Source organism: Amblyomma maculatum, chromosome 4 (assembly GCF_055883805.1).
Source record: "Amblyomma maculatum isolate TAMU_Amacu chromosome 4, ASM5588380v1, whole genome shotgun sequence".
NCBI lineage: Eukaryota > Metazoa > Arthropoda > Arachnida > Ixodida > Ixodidae > Amblyomma > Amblyomma maculatum.
Window position 1 is genome coordinate 117,723,717 of NC_139347.1, and position 12,145 is coordinate 117,735,861.

At 48.0% G+C, this 12,145-nt stretch overlaps 1 long non-coding RNA gene across 1 annotated transcript; it reads right to left on the reverse strand.

The window, feature by feature from the left end:
* Positions 1-3,981: 3,981 nt before the first annotated feature.
* LOC146192217 (uncharacterized) lies at positions 3,982-11,415 on the reverse strand. Its single transcript, XR_014706747.1, has 2 exons — positions 11,044-11,415; positions 3,982-4,815 (listed from the first exon to the last, which is right to left on the reverse strand). It is a non-coding gene; the product is annotated as an uncharacterized LOC146192217 (long non-coding RNA).
* Between the last annotated feature and the right edge of the window lie 730 nt (positions 11,416-12,145).

Below are 12,145 nucleotides of genomic sequence, written 5' to 3' on the forward strand. Positions count from 1 at the left end.
GGATAACTTGTATGTCCGAATACGGTGTGGTGATAGGCAATATTTTCAATTGCGAAGCATTGCGCATGTACAATTTTATATAGGAAGGCTGTAGCAAGCGAGGGAAAGTTGATCGGTTGTCCACCACATCAAGCGCATTGAGCAGAGTCAACAAACTTGCTTTATTTCGAAACATCGGGAAGAAACAATTCTTTCGGTGAGCGACATGATTCCTTCAGTTTTGACGTCCCCAATGACTATAGGCAGATGTGGATGGCTTCTATGTCCGAATATTATGTGGTAACAGACAATGATTTCTTTTGCGCAGCACGGCGCATGTACAATTTTAGGCAGGAAGTCTGTAGCAAGTGTGGGAAAGTCGAGGAGTTGTGCTCCACATCAAACACATGGAACAGATTCAAAGAACTTGCTTCATTTCAAAACATCGGGAAGAAACAAATCTTTCAGTAAGCGTCATGATTCCTTCGGGTTTGACGTGCCCATTGATTATAGACAGATATGGATGGCTTTTATGTCTGAATCTGGTGTGGTTATCGGGATTAACGCTAAAAGCAGAGAAGTTCCACTTCGTTTACGAAGAACTGCAGGTCCTAGGCCACATCGTTAGCAAGGATGGCGTTCGCTGAAACCCAGAGAAAACAGCTAATTTCAAAGATCCCTCCTGCCACCTTGCCAGATGGCGCCTACAACTTCGAGAATTTGACTTGACTGAAGTCTCTACGTCTGGCCGGAAGCATTCCGAGGCCGTCTGCTTATCCCGCGCTACCGTCGACGCTCCTTCGAAGGACGATGACGGCAACGCCGTTTTGGGACCGGTAAGCGCTATCAGTTCCGCGGAACTGGTGCGATGAGACCATGATCTGAAAGCGCTAGTCGATTACTTAGAAGGAAAGACCGCTTCCCCTCCTGGTGTGTTCAGGCGACATTTATCATCGTTCGCGTTAAGCAATGGTCTCCTCGTAAAGAACTTCGCACCCAACAGGACCGTGCAGCTTCTTGTAGTGCCTAAACACCTAGGGCAGGAAATTCTGCAGGCGTTGCACGATGAGCTCACAGCAGGCCATGTCGGATTTGTGCGCCTGTTGCGTCGAATCCAGGAGAAGTACTACTGGGCGCGACTGCCTGCCGAAGTTGCCCACTACGTGAAGACGGGTAGTGAGTGCCAACGATACAAGACGCCGCCGATCAGACCAGCAGGGCTACTAAACCCGATTCCGCCCCCAATTCTGCCCTTTCAACAAATCGGAATGGATTTCCTCGGCCCCTTTAAATCTTCGTCCATGGGTAACAAGTGGATCATCGTGGCCACTGACTACCTTACCCGTTACGCCGAAGCAAAAGCACTACCCTATGGTACTGTGGCAGAAGTCGCCAAATTTTTTGTCGAACATATTCTCTTGCGACATGGCGGCCCAGAAGTGCTCATCACGGACAAGGGAACGGCGTTTAGGGCAGATTTGAAACAAACCATCCTGGAATACAGTAATATAAGCCATTGACGAACAACTGCGTACCATCCCCAGACCAATGGCCTTACCGAGCGCCTGGACGAAACGATCGCGGACGTGATCGCCATGTACGTCAACGATGAACACAAGACCTGGGACGCCATCTCGCCGTACGTCATATTTGCGTGTAACACGGCAGTCCAGGGGAAGACCAGAGCGACGCCGTTCAAGCTTGTGTACGTCAGGGAGCCCACGACGACGCTCGACGCAATCCTGCCGCACGTAACCAACGAGGACAACCTTGAAGTCGCCGCCTACCTGGAGCGTGCATAGGAAGCCCGACGATTCGCACGGATGCGCATTAAAGACCAACACCGCACCGACGGCCGACGATGCAACGCAGAGTGCAACCCAGGAGACCAAGTGTGGGTTTGGACACGAATTCGCCGTCGCGGACTAAGGAAAAAGTTGTTGCGTCGATACTTAGGGCCGTACAAAATCATTCGCCGCGTCGGACCACTGGACTATGAAGTCGTTCCCGACGGTACGTGAGCATCACGAAAGCCCAGAAATTGTGCATATTGTACGGCTCAAGCCACATTACGCGCGTTAAGGTATCTGTGGTGTTTAAATGTTGTAGTGTTTATCTTTAAGTTGCTTTGTTTTGGAACATCGAGGCGATGTTTTTATAAGGAGGGTTTAATGCCGCGAAACCTTCAAAACACTATTTGTTGTTTTTTAACAGCCGCCAGCATGCGGCCTTATCACTCTGATTCTGGATCGCGTATCAGTTCTGTATTCTTTGTTAATGCTCGATGTCGCGAGACGCACCTTTATCAGTTTCTTTGTAGCGCAAGATGCATCGAGATCTGTGTCGAAGATTCCGGTCACTCGTGTGCCTTTCTACAATATTCCAGCTTGTGCTTGTAGCAGTCTGCGACGTTATTTAGATTGTTCTGAGCAGCCTTTAAATGGAGCGTTGACGAGTGCGACAAGCATTCTTTGTTCGACGATCGACGAGCACTATTGTTGCTATCGCCGCCGCCGAGTTGCCTAGTTCTTTTTCAGGCGCAAGTCAGCCCAGTAAAGAGTTTCTTGAGTGCAATCACCGACTCTTCGTTTGTATCATCGACCTTGTCACCACCACGGGACCATATTGACCATGTTCGCATTTCATTCCTTTACAGCTTTCTCACGTTTCATGTTTAAACAGTTTTGGCAAAAGATGTATCACGACGGCAAGTACTTCTACTGTAAATTTTCCAGCTGATGCAAGAATGTGGCAGTCTCTGCGGTGGGCCCTCCTGAAACAATTACAGCATAATTGCAAGAGGTCCAGAGCAATATCCCGCATGCCACGTATCAATAGGTTTGAGCGTTCGTTTTCGGGTTGCCAATTCACGTGACCTAATATGTACATCGGGTATTTCTACAATGATATAGATGTTAATCAACCTGGAAAATGTGTTATACTAATGAAATAAATGTCTCCAATGTTTCGACAATATGATAACATTGCATGCTAAGCTTGGTTGGTTTATACTGTTTACCACCCCAGAGACCGCGGCTATAACGACGAGCATAATAGGAACCATTTTTCATTGAAACTGTTGTGCATTGCGGCTATGAACGTAACGAGTGCTAGTTACATTTTTATTGTAAAATGAAGGAAACGTACTCTGTAACCAAAGTCTGAATCTTTTCCAGCTTATTTCGTGCTTACAGCGTATTTGGGCCAAGAAAATTTTCCAACTTGCTGAATAAGGTAGTGCTGAGGATGAAAGACGATCACAAATTTTGCTGCCAAGGTCGTATCCAAAAGTACATGACGGTGTGAAGAAGGGCAACGTATTCACTAAGCTCAAAGGAATGTTGCCCTTGTGGAATAGTACCCAAGGCAACTTGGAGTGTATTTGCTTGAAATCTGTGGTTGATATCTGTGTTAAGGTACTCTGAGGGAGCTGCGATCGTATTGTTAGCATTTGGGATGTCTATTTTCTTATGTATTATTTGCCATACTTTGTATATCTGCATGTCCAGCTATATTTGTCTACCTATTATTCTTTCTTGGCTTGTGTAATATTTTGTCCCTTTTTTGTAATGTAGACGTCAGAGTCGTATGTATCCTACAGTTCGTCTGCCTTCCTGGTTGCTTTTATGCAGCAAATGATGAAAGAATTGTATCTGCTTTGTTTTTGTTTGAAGCACAATAAATGTTCATTTCACAAAGCACCTGAAATCTTTTCTGCAGTAGAGCTATTTGGCAAAGGCCTTGACGCAGCTGCGTTGATGGCCAGTCAGTTGCAATTGTAACCTAATTTTATATTTAAATACTGAAAATAAATAGAAAAACAATAACGCACCGTAAAGAACACAAATAATGCGCCAACAGGGCGCGGCATCACGGCAGCACTTCTTAGCATTCAAACCACGCGTCATTAACCGAAAGCGGATGTGCGTCAAGCGTCAGCCGCCTGGGGCACTACAGTCAGCTGGGCCGCTGGACCCTATTGAAGTGCCCCAGTGTCCACTCTTTACTAAATCCTTTCTCTGTGCGGTCGTAGGCTGGGCTCTTCCCAGAAAGGCCAAGCAGCAGTTACTGCTTGCTGAATGCGCGAATTATTGGCTTAACCGAGATAGCAGAAACAAATGTAACTATGTTGCATTCCTTTTTCATATTTATTACATTATTGCGCATACCCAGTTAAACGATGAAAGAAACAAATAAATCACGAGAAATACTTGGTTCTACAAAAAAAAGAAATACTTCTCACTGGATATCGCTGCAAAGCCAGGCACTAATTACATAAGCACTTTGAGTGCCTCCCAGCGCATGTGCGCAACCTTGGGTGGTTAATATGCCTGAAAATCTCCACCCAACTCAGCAACCCCAGCCATGCGTCGTTGTAGCGAGTCTTATAAAGCTGACACAAGATCCGAGTCAGCTTTAAGCATTTCCCACTCTCCCTTCACGCCTTCCCAGAGTTTATCAGCGTTCGCATGGTGCAGGCCCATTCTTGATAAATTCGGTTTCACAATTTCCACACAGTTGCAGTTATGTTACGCTAGGCTGTTTGCGGCGGTCATGCAGTGTCATAACGCCGAGTTGCTCTCGGCGAGCCTTTTAAACAAATAGGGAAGTGTGGATGGGGTAGAGGTCTTGTTGAAGATACAAGAAAATATCCTTGAAAGAATCATCAGGAACGTGGGGAAGCAGCTTTCCTCAATAATAGCATTGTATCCGTCCGAATAAAAAACGATCATGAATCCGAGAGACGGGCCCGAGTTCCTTCTTGGTGACTACTTCCCAGGAGTTGACAACCCGGCGATCGCTGGCCTTTGCGAACTGGATGCGGAAGGTTCATGCCTGCAAAAGTAAACACATAATTTTAATATCTGTGTCTAGTACCACCTTCTCCGTGCAAATTCACTGCGTAACTTATGCTTATGCACATAGCTTATGCTTAAAAAAGCTGCTCAGTCCATTTGTGGCGAAGTCAATGAGCACTATTTGCTCAATTCTGGGTAACATCAAACTGAGTGAAAAGTTCACCAAGGGCTTGCTTTGCAATCACGCACAAGCCTTGCGTGGCATACCTTGTGAGAGCCTGAGAGTCGACTCTGCTTCTGCCTCCACTGAGAACAGAACGTGCAGTCGTCGCTGAATTCGACTTGACTCCAGTCAACCACTGTCCATTTCAGGTGCTCGTGCAATATTCGCAGCCTATTTTTTCGCTTTTCTGGCAGGTGAAAGCAATTTTTTCTGGGTCACACATGCTTCGTTAAGCTTGCTTCACGTAGCCGGTTTCACACAAGCTGTTCGCTTGTGTCCAACCCCGCAGTGTCCTTTATCTGGCCCGCCATCATGAAGGAACCGACAGCAGTACACCAACGGCGGCCATATCTTGCTCTAGTTTGTTTGGCTGGTTAAACCCCTAGGTAGATCTCTAATCTAGCCTTCATCACGGTAAGCCTGAATAATCCTATTTGCTTTCGCCCTTCTCACACCAACTTCCCTAGCAATCTCTATTTGAGACGTTTCCGCTGCCGCCAGTGCTACAATACGCCGCCTCGTTTCTTCCGGAATGCGTGTGGGCACTTTTCTTGGTCCGAGACAAATACCGAAAAAAGCTTCACGGGCGACCACAATTTGAACAGAACCGTGCGGTATTGTCATCAATGATTCATTCGTAGTACATTTTGCGGCTCAGTAAAAGCGAGCGACATGCCTCCAACTTTGTGAAATATTTGCGCACTTCGTATTTCGGTGCTCGTTCTCTCCCCCACGACGCCGCTATCATCAGTCAAGGGTGAGGGGAGGTGTATGGTCGGGGTTGTGTCCCGTTAGGTGTAACTGCCCAGCAGACGACGATCGCGGAGTGGGCCACCTTGTACGAACGTACTAATCCTGGGGCCCGATCCTCGAAATTAGCCTTCCCCTGGCGGTGCCATATTGTCTTTCTGATTGGCTCTGAAAAGAGTCACGTGCTTCAAACTTGTGGCGCGAAACCATCACTTGAGGCAAGCACTTTTTGCGGTTACGTCCAAACGACGTAGCCGTGAAAATTGATTTTAACCGGAGCTATTCTTGTTGCCTGGATGACAAATACCAATGATTTTATAGTGGAAACAAAGTTACTGGTGGTGGTTTGGAGAACACTTACGCTCGATTAACAAATGTGATGCAAATAATGTCATACTGGGAAGGAGCAGCTGCTCAAATTTGATTGGCTGGAGCTATGACTCGTGCAAAACGTGATACGCAAGCGTATTTAGATTACTTCAAATTGACGCATCATGACATAACTTATGTGCCGTTATTAGCGAAAATGCTGGCGTTTGGCCGCCATAATTTCGCCGAGTGGCGAGGTACCCGAATTATGCTAATGAGACAATGGCGACAGGCAAGCTGATTCAAGCAGTCGTTAGCCTACCGTAGTTTCTTAGGTTGTTATTAAAAGTAAAATGATAACTTTATAAACACCTTCTTTAGGTTTTTAAACGCAATGGAAAGGCAAAATATGAGCGCGTATGAAATAAAGGACGCTTGAGACCATCTCTAATGGGGACCGAAGCGAACGGCCGCGTGACGGCGCTAAGTGCTTTCTTATCTCAAACCATTTCTTCCCATGGTAAGCATTAGTCTGCGCGGTTATGATAACCCAACAATGGCGGCGGCCATGCAGGGAGGTAAAATTATGAGTGGTCTTCGTGCCGTTCGTCGTCTGCAAGTGGTGATCGAAGATTTGCTGCAGCACAGCAATGCTGTCAAATTGTCTTGAAAGATATAGCTCGTCAGTACAATCATCGGACGAGGAGTATAGTGTGGTGGCTTTGCAAGCTCCGAGGCAAGAAATGCCCTTGGCTCGGAGCGTGGAACTGTTGAGCTGCTGGTGTTTCGGGTGCGATCGCCAACGGTGAACGCCTCTGATGTTGGATGGCACGAAATGTATTAGTGTGGCCGAGCAACGAGCCCCCGGAATGTGTCGGGCTTCTGGATGGGTGTCGACCAGCAAGGCAATGCAGTCAGTCTGCTGGAAATTGTCGTGTTTCGTCGGAGGAACAGCAGACGAAGGCCCGGTGTGTTGGTAACCGAACGTAGTTTATTCCATCACAGCTTGTAGTGGAATGCGGCCCGGTGCCCCGAACGACGTGGCTTATCTTACAGCCAACTCTCGCGATAATCGCGCCACCGCTGTCGCGCTATCGCTATAGCCGCGATTACACAACACTCCTCCCCTTTTATTTAAAGGGTGCGATTGTATCCTTATACAATAGTTAAAAGCGAGCTTCGTATCGCTCGGGTGGACGTCGTTGTCGTAATGGGTAGCGCCTCCCGGGAGCTGACGTCTCAGATGTATGAGCGGGACCCGGAAGGCCCTCGGGAGACTGTTCGGGCCCCGGCTCATCCGAAGCTGGCTGATCACCCGTCGTGCTTGAAGGGAAGACCAGGAACCCTCCATGCAGTCTGCGTCGGTAGACCTTGTCACCGTAGGGTTTGAAATATCCAGCAGCTGGTCGAGGTGCCGACGCCAGATGAACTTTCCTCGGGGTGTGGCCACCATGACTTTGTAGGAGACTGGTCCAGTCTTCTGCCATATAGTCCCACGAACCCACTTCGGCGAGCCTCTGTAATTTCGAACTAAAACACTTTCATTAATGCTAAAACAGTCCCTCTTGCTTTTACGCTGCTGCATATGGGTGAACTGCTTGTGCATCACCTTTCCCTCCACTGTAGGCTTGATTGCGTCCAGCCTAGTGCGCAATCTTCTACCTATCAATAGGTTAGCTGGAGCCTCTCCCGTCGTAGGATGGGGCGTATTTCGGTACGCCAGCAAAAAGTTGTGAAGTGTTTTTTCGACAGACTCACCAGGAGATGCCTTGCGTAGTGCAGACTTCAACATTTGCACGAAACGTTCTGCCAGACCATTTGTGCTTGGGTGGTAAGGGGCGCTCACGACATGTCTGGCTCCGATGTCCCGCATGAATGCCTTGAACTCATCGGAGACCAGTTGTGGTCCATTGTCAGACACTACCGTCTCCGGAATTCCGAATCTGCAGAACAGTTCACGTAAACAAGCAACAGTACGTTCGGACGTTGTGCTCCGCATGATAAACACTTCTGGCCACTTTGAGTGGGCATCTACTACCACTAGAAACATTGTTCCTTTGAAAGGCCCCGCGAAGTCCAGATGAACACGCCTCCACGACGCGGTCGGCCATGCCCAAGGATGCAGAGGTGCTTTACATGGATCATTCTGTTCCTGGCACGCTTGACAACTTTGTACCTTTGTTTCCAAGTCTTCATCAATAGACGGCCACCATACGTAACTGCGAGCCAATTCCTTGCTCCGCACGATGCCGGGATGACCTTGGTGCAGTTCTTCGAGCACTGACTCTCGTAGGGAAGACAGGATCACTACCCTCATTCAATACATGAGGCACCCTTGATGCACACTGAGCTGCAACTGTCTGTCAAAAAATTGCTTTAGGCTCGCATCTCGTAAGTGCAGTGGCCAGCCTATACTTGTATACTGGAACACTTTGCAAAGCAACGGATCACGTGATATAGCTCGCGCGATCTCTTTGGCAGATACAGGCATCGACTCCAGGCGCAACGCATAGAACGATTCCTCGCCTTCGGACGTGCCGTCCTCCTGGCTGTCAAGAGGGAACCTTGAAAAAAAATCTGCTTCTGCGTTGTCACTGGACTTTTTGTACACAAGCGAGTATTTGTAAGCAGACAAAAGGACAGCCCATCGCTGTAAACGTGCTGCCGCAATCGGTGGAATGCCTGCCTTTTGCCCCAGTATCGTTTGTAACGGCTTGTGGTCCGTAATCAACGTGAAACATCTTCCATTGATGTAGATGTGAAATTTTTTTGATGACAAAAATAATGGCAAGCGCTTCCTTTTCTAGTTGACTGTATTTTTTCTCGGCGTCAGTTAATGTGCGCGACGCATAAGCGACCGGGCGGGAGCTTCTATTTTCTGCAACATGAGAAAGTACTGCCCCCACGCCGTACTGGGAAGCGTCACATGCCACTTGCAAAGGTTTATCTGGGTCGTAATGCGCCAGCACAGAGGATGACGTCAACGCGTTCTTGATTTCCTCGAAAGCCACTTGACACGATTCATCCCAACGCCATGGCTCGCCGCAACGCAGCAGTTTGTAAAGAGGGCTAGCAAGAGTGGACAATCGTGGAACAAACTTTCCGTAGTAATTCACGATGCCCAGAAACGACTGCAGCTGCTGCTTGCAAGTGGGCGCAGAAGCTTTTACTACAGCTTCTATCTTCTCTGGCGTTGTGCTGACTCCTGCTGCGCTGATAACATGACCCAGATACCGCAGTTCTCTTTGAAAGAACGAACATTTTAGTTTTTTACTCGAACCCCGCGCTCCATCAACCGCTTTAGGACCGCTTCAAGATTAGAAAAATGCTCATCCGGCGTCCTGCCTGTGATAAGAACATCATCCAAATAGCAGCTGACACCTTTCAAGTCTTTCAACATTGTCTCCATAATTCTTTGAAAAATGGAAGGTGCCGATGAAACTCCGACCGGCAGCCTATTAAACGACAAAAATCCCTTTATGGGTATTAAGAGTCAAGTATTTTCTTGAAGACTCCGACATTACTACCTGCCGATACGCTCGGTTGAGGTCAATCTTAGAAAACTCTTGGCCCCCAGCGAGTGCTGCAAACAACTCGTCGACTCTCGGGAGTGGGTACCGGTCAGTTTCAAGACAAGGATTTAGGATAGACTTGTAATCTCCGCATAGCCTTATGCTACCGTCTTTCTTTACTACCGGTACCACCGGTGTGGCATAGTCACTCGTAGCGACTGGTGAAATTACTCCCATGCCTTCCAACTTCTTAAGCTCTGCCTCGACTGCAGGTTGCAATGCAAAGGGCACACTTCTTGCCTTTAGACATTTCGGCACACTATTTTCCTTTAGTGCCAATTCCGCTCTTTCTCCTGCAATCGTCCCCAGTTCGTCCTTAAACAAACTCTGGTACCTGTCTAGAAGCGTGCGCAATCTGCCGCTTTGACTTAAACATGCAGAAACATCTGACCTTGAAATGGCGTTGAGCTCGAAAATACGGCTCCAGTCGAGTCGGATGGCTTGCAACCATTGTCGACCAAGCAGAGGGAGTCCCTTTTCTCTCGTGACGTAAAGAGGCAGCTGGGCCCTCTGTTCTCCATACTGCACGGCAACGTGAGCAACTCCGACAGGCTCAACGATGGCTCCCTGGAACGTCTTGAGCTTGAGCGTCGTTGCCATGACCTTAATCGAGGGAAACATCTGACGAAACTGATGCAAAGACATGACGGACACAGTAGCCCCAGTATCCAGTTCCATTTCCAAAGGTACACCTTGCACGTTAATCAAAACTTTTATCGGTTCCAGGCCAGGCGAACCAATTTCCTTCATGTTAACAGACGCTTGACCGGGAATTAACACCTTCACCGAGCTTCGCCGCTCTCCCTTTGGATTTCGCTGCTTACTAGCTTGGCACACTCTTTGAATGTGTCCTTTCTTATCACATTTGAAACAGATGTCTGCGATATGCGGGCATGAACGGCTTGCATGCTTCGCAGACCCGCAGCGATAGCAATTCCGCTGCGTCAAACCACTTTCCCCAACCGTTTTGACCTTGTGAACGTCCGGTACGCTCATTTCAGAGGCGTGCGCTTCTGCCACGCTCATTTTAGCCGCTTCCAAGGCAAGCGCTCGTTCCACAGCTTTCTGGAAAGTTAGCTTGCTATCCTCCGTGAATAACACACGCTGTATGTCTTCTCTGCGCAAACCGCAGACCAAACGGTCCCGCAGAGACTGATCTAGGGCCGCCTCAAATTCGCATGTCTGCGCCAACTTGCGCAACTGAGCTACAAATTCTGAAATGGACTCAGTCTCGAGTTGCGCTCCTCTGTGAAACTTTGCGCGTTCGCTAATTACGACCGCTTTGTGACAAGTGGTCACCTAGAAGCTTCCTTAACACGTCGAAACTTTTAGCTGACGGCAAATCAGGTGCGGTCAACGACTTGAGGAGACTGTATGTCTTTGGGCCTACGAGACTCAAAAAAGCATGTACCTTGTCATCCTCGGGGATACGGTTGACCAGAAGAAACGACGTCAATTGTTCCTCGTACGACGGCCAGTCGCTCGTAGACTCGTCGAAAGGCTCGATATGTCCCAGTCGACCGAAGACTTGCGTCACTGAACCCGCCGCTGCCGGATCATCCGTTGCATGTCGGCTGGTCAGGATCCCATCCTCGTCACCAATGTCGTGTTTCATCGGGGGAACAGCAGACGAAGGCCCGGTGGGTTGGTAACCGAACGTAGTTTATTCCATCACAGCTTGTAGTGGAATGCGACCCGGTGCCCGAACGACGTGGCTTATCTTATAGCCAACTCTCGCGATAATCGCGCCACCGCTGTCGCGCTATCGCTATAGCCGCGATTACACAACTTCTGGATGGGTGTCGGGCTTCTGGATGGGTGTCGACCAGCAAGGCAATGCAGTCAGTCTGCTGGAAAGGGTTCAGCACGTCGAACATCAAAGAAGTAAGTGCAATAGTAAAACCTACAAAGGTACTGTTCATACAGCGCCAATCGCATTCAAGTTGTACGCAGGTGGGAAATGACTGAAGATTAAAGGAATAGTTACAGGACGCATGTGGCGAATCCGATATTTTTAATCAGCATTTTACGTTGCTTTTAGCTGCCTATTTCTACAGCGCATTTATTTTCTTCAACTTCTCTACACTGCACGAACTTAAGAAAAATATGCTGAGTGTGCTCGTAGTTGTCAATATTTCTTGGTTTGTAGTTTCGACGACCGAGAAAGGAAAAACAAGTGAAATCGCTTGATATACGTCGTTCCTTTAACTGCACAAAAAAGTTAACCGTCAATCTACAATGTCCGGTACCAAGCCGTCTGTATCTGTTACGGAAATTGTTCACTTAGTTGATATGTTTTGCACTGACCTTTTCTTGCATTCATAGTTTACACTTTACCGCAGCCTAGCTTGCAGCTTTGATAATTTTGAATGTTCTTGTGCCATGCGTGTTTGAAATTTTATTTGCATATAATTTAGGCACTCAACATTTGCAGGTGATCGTGTGGACCTTGTGCAGCCGTTGCACCACTTCCGATCTGAGTCATGTGGTGAGAAACCCTAGGCCCATTTTCA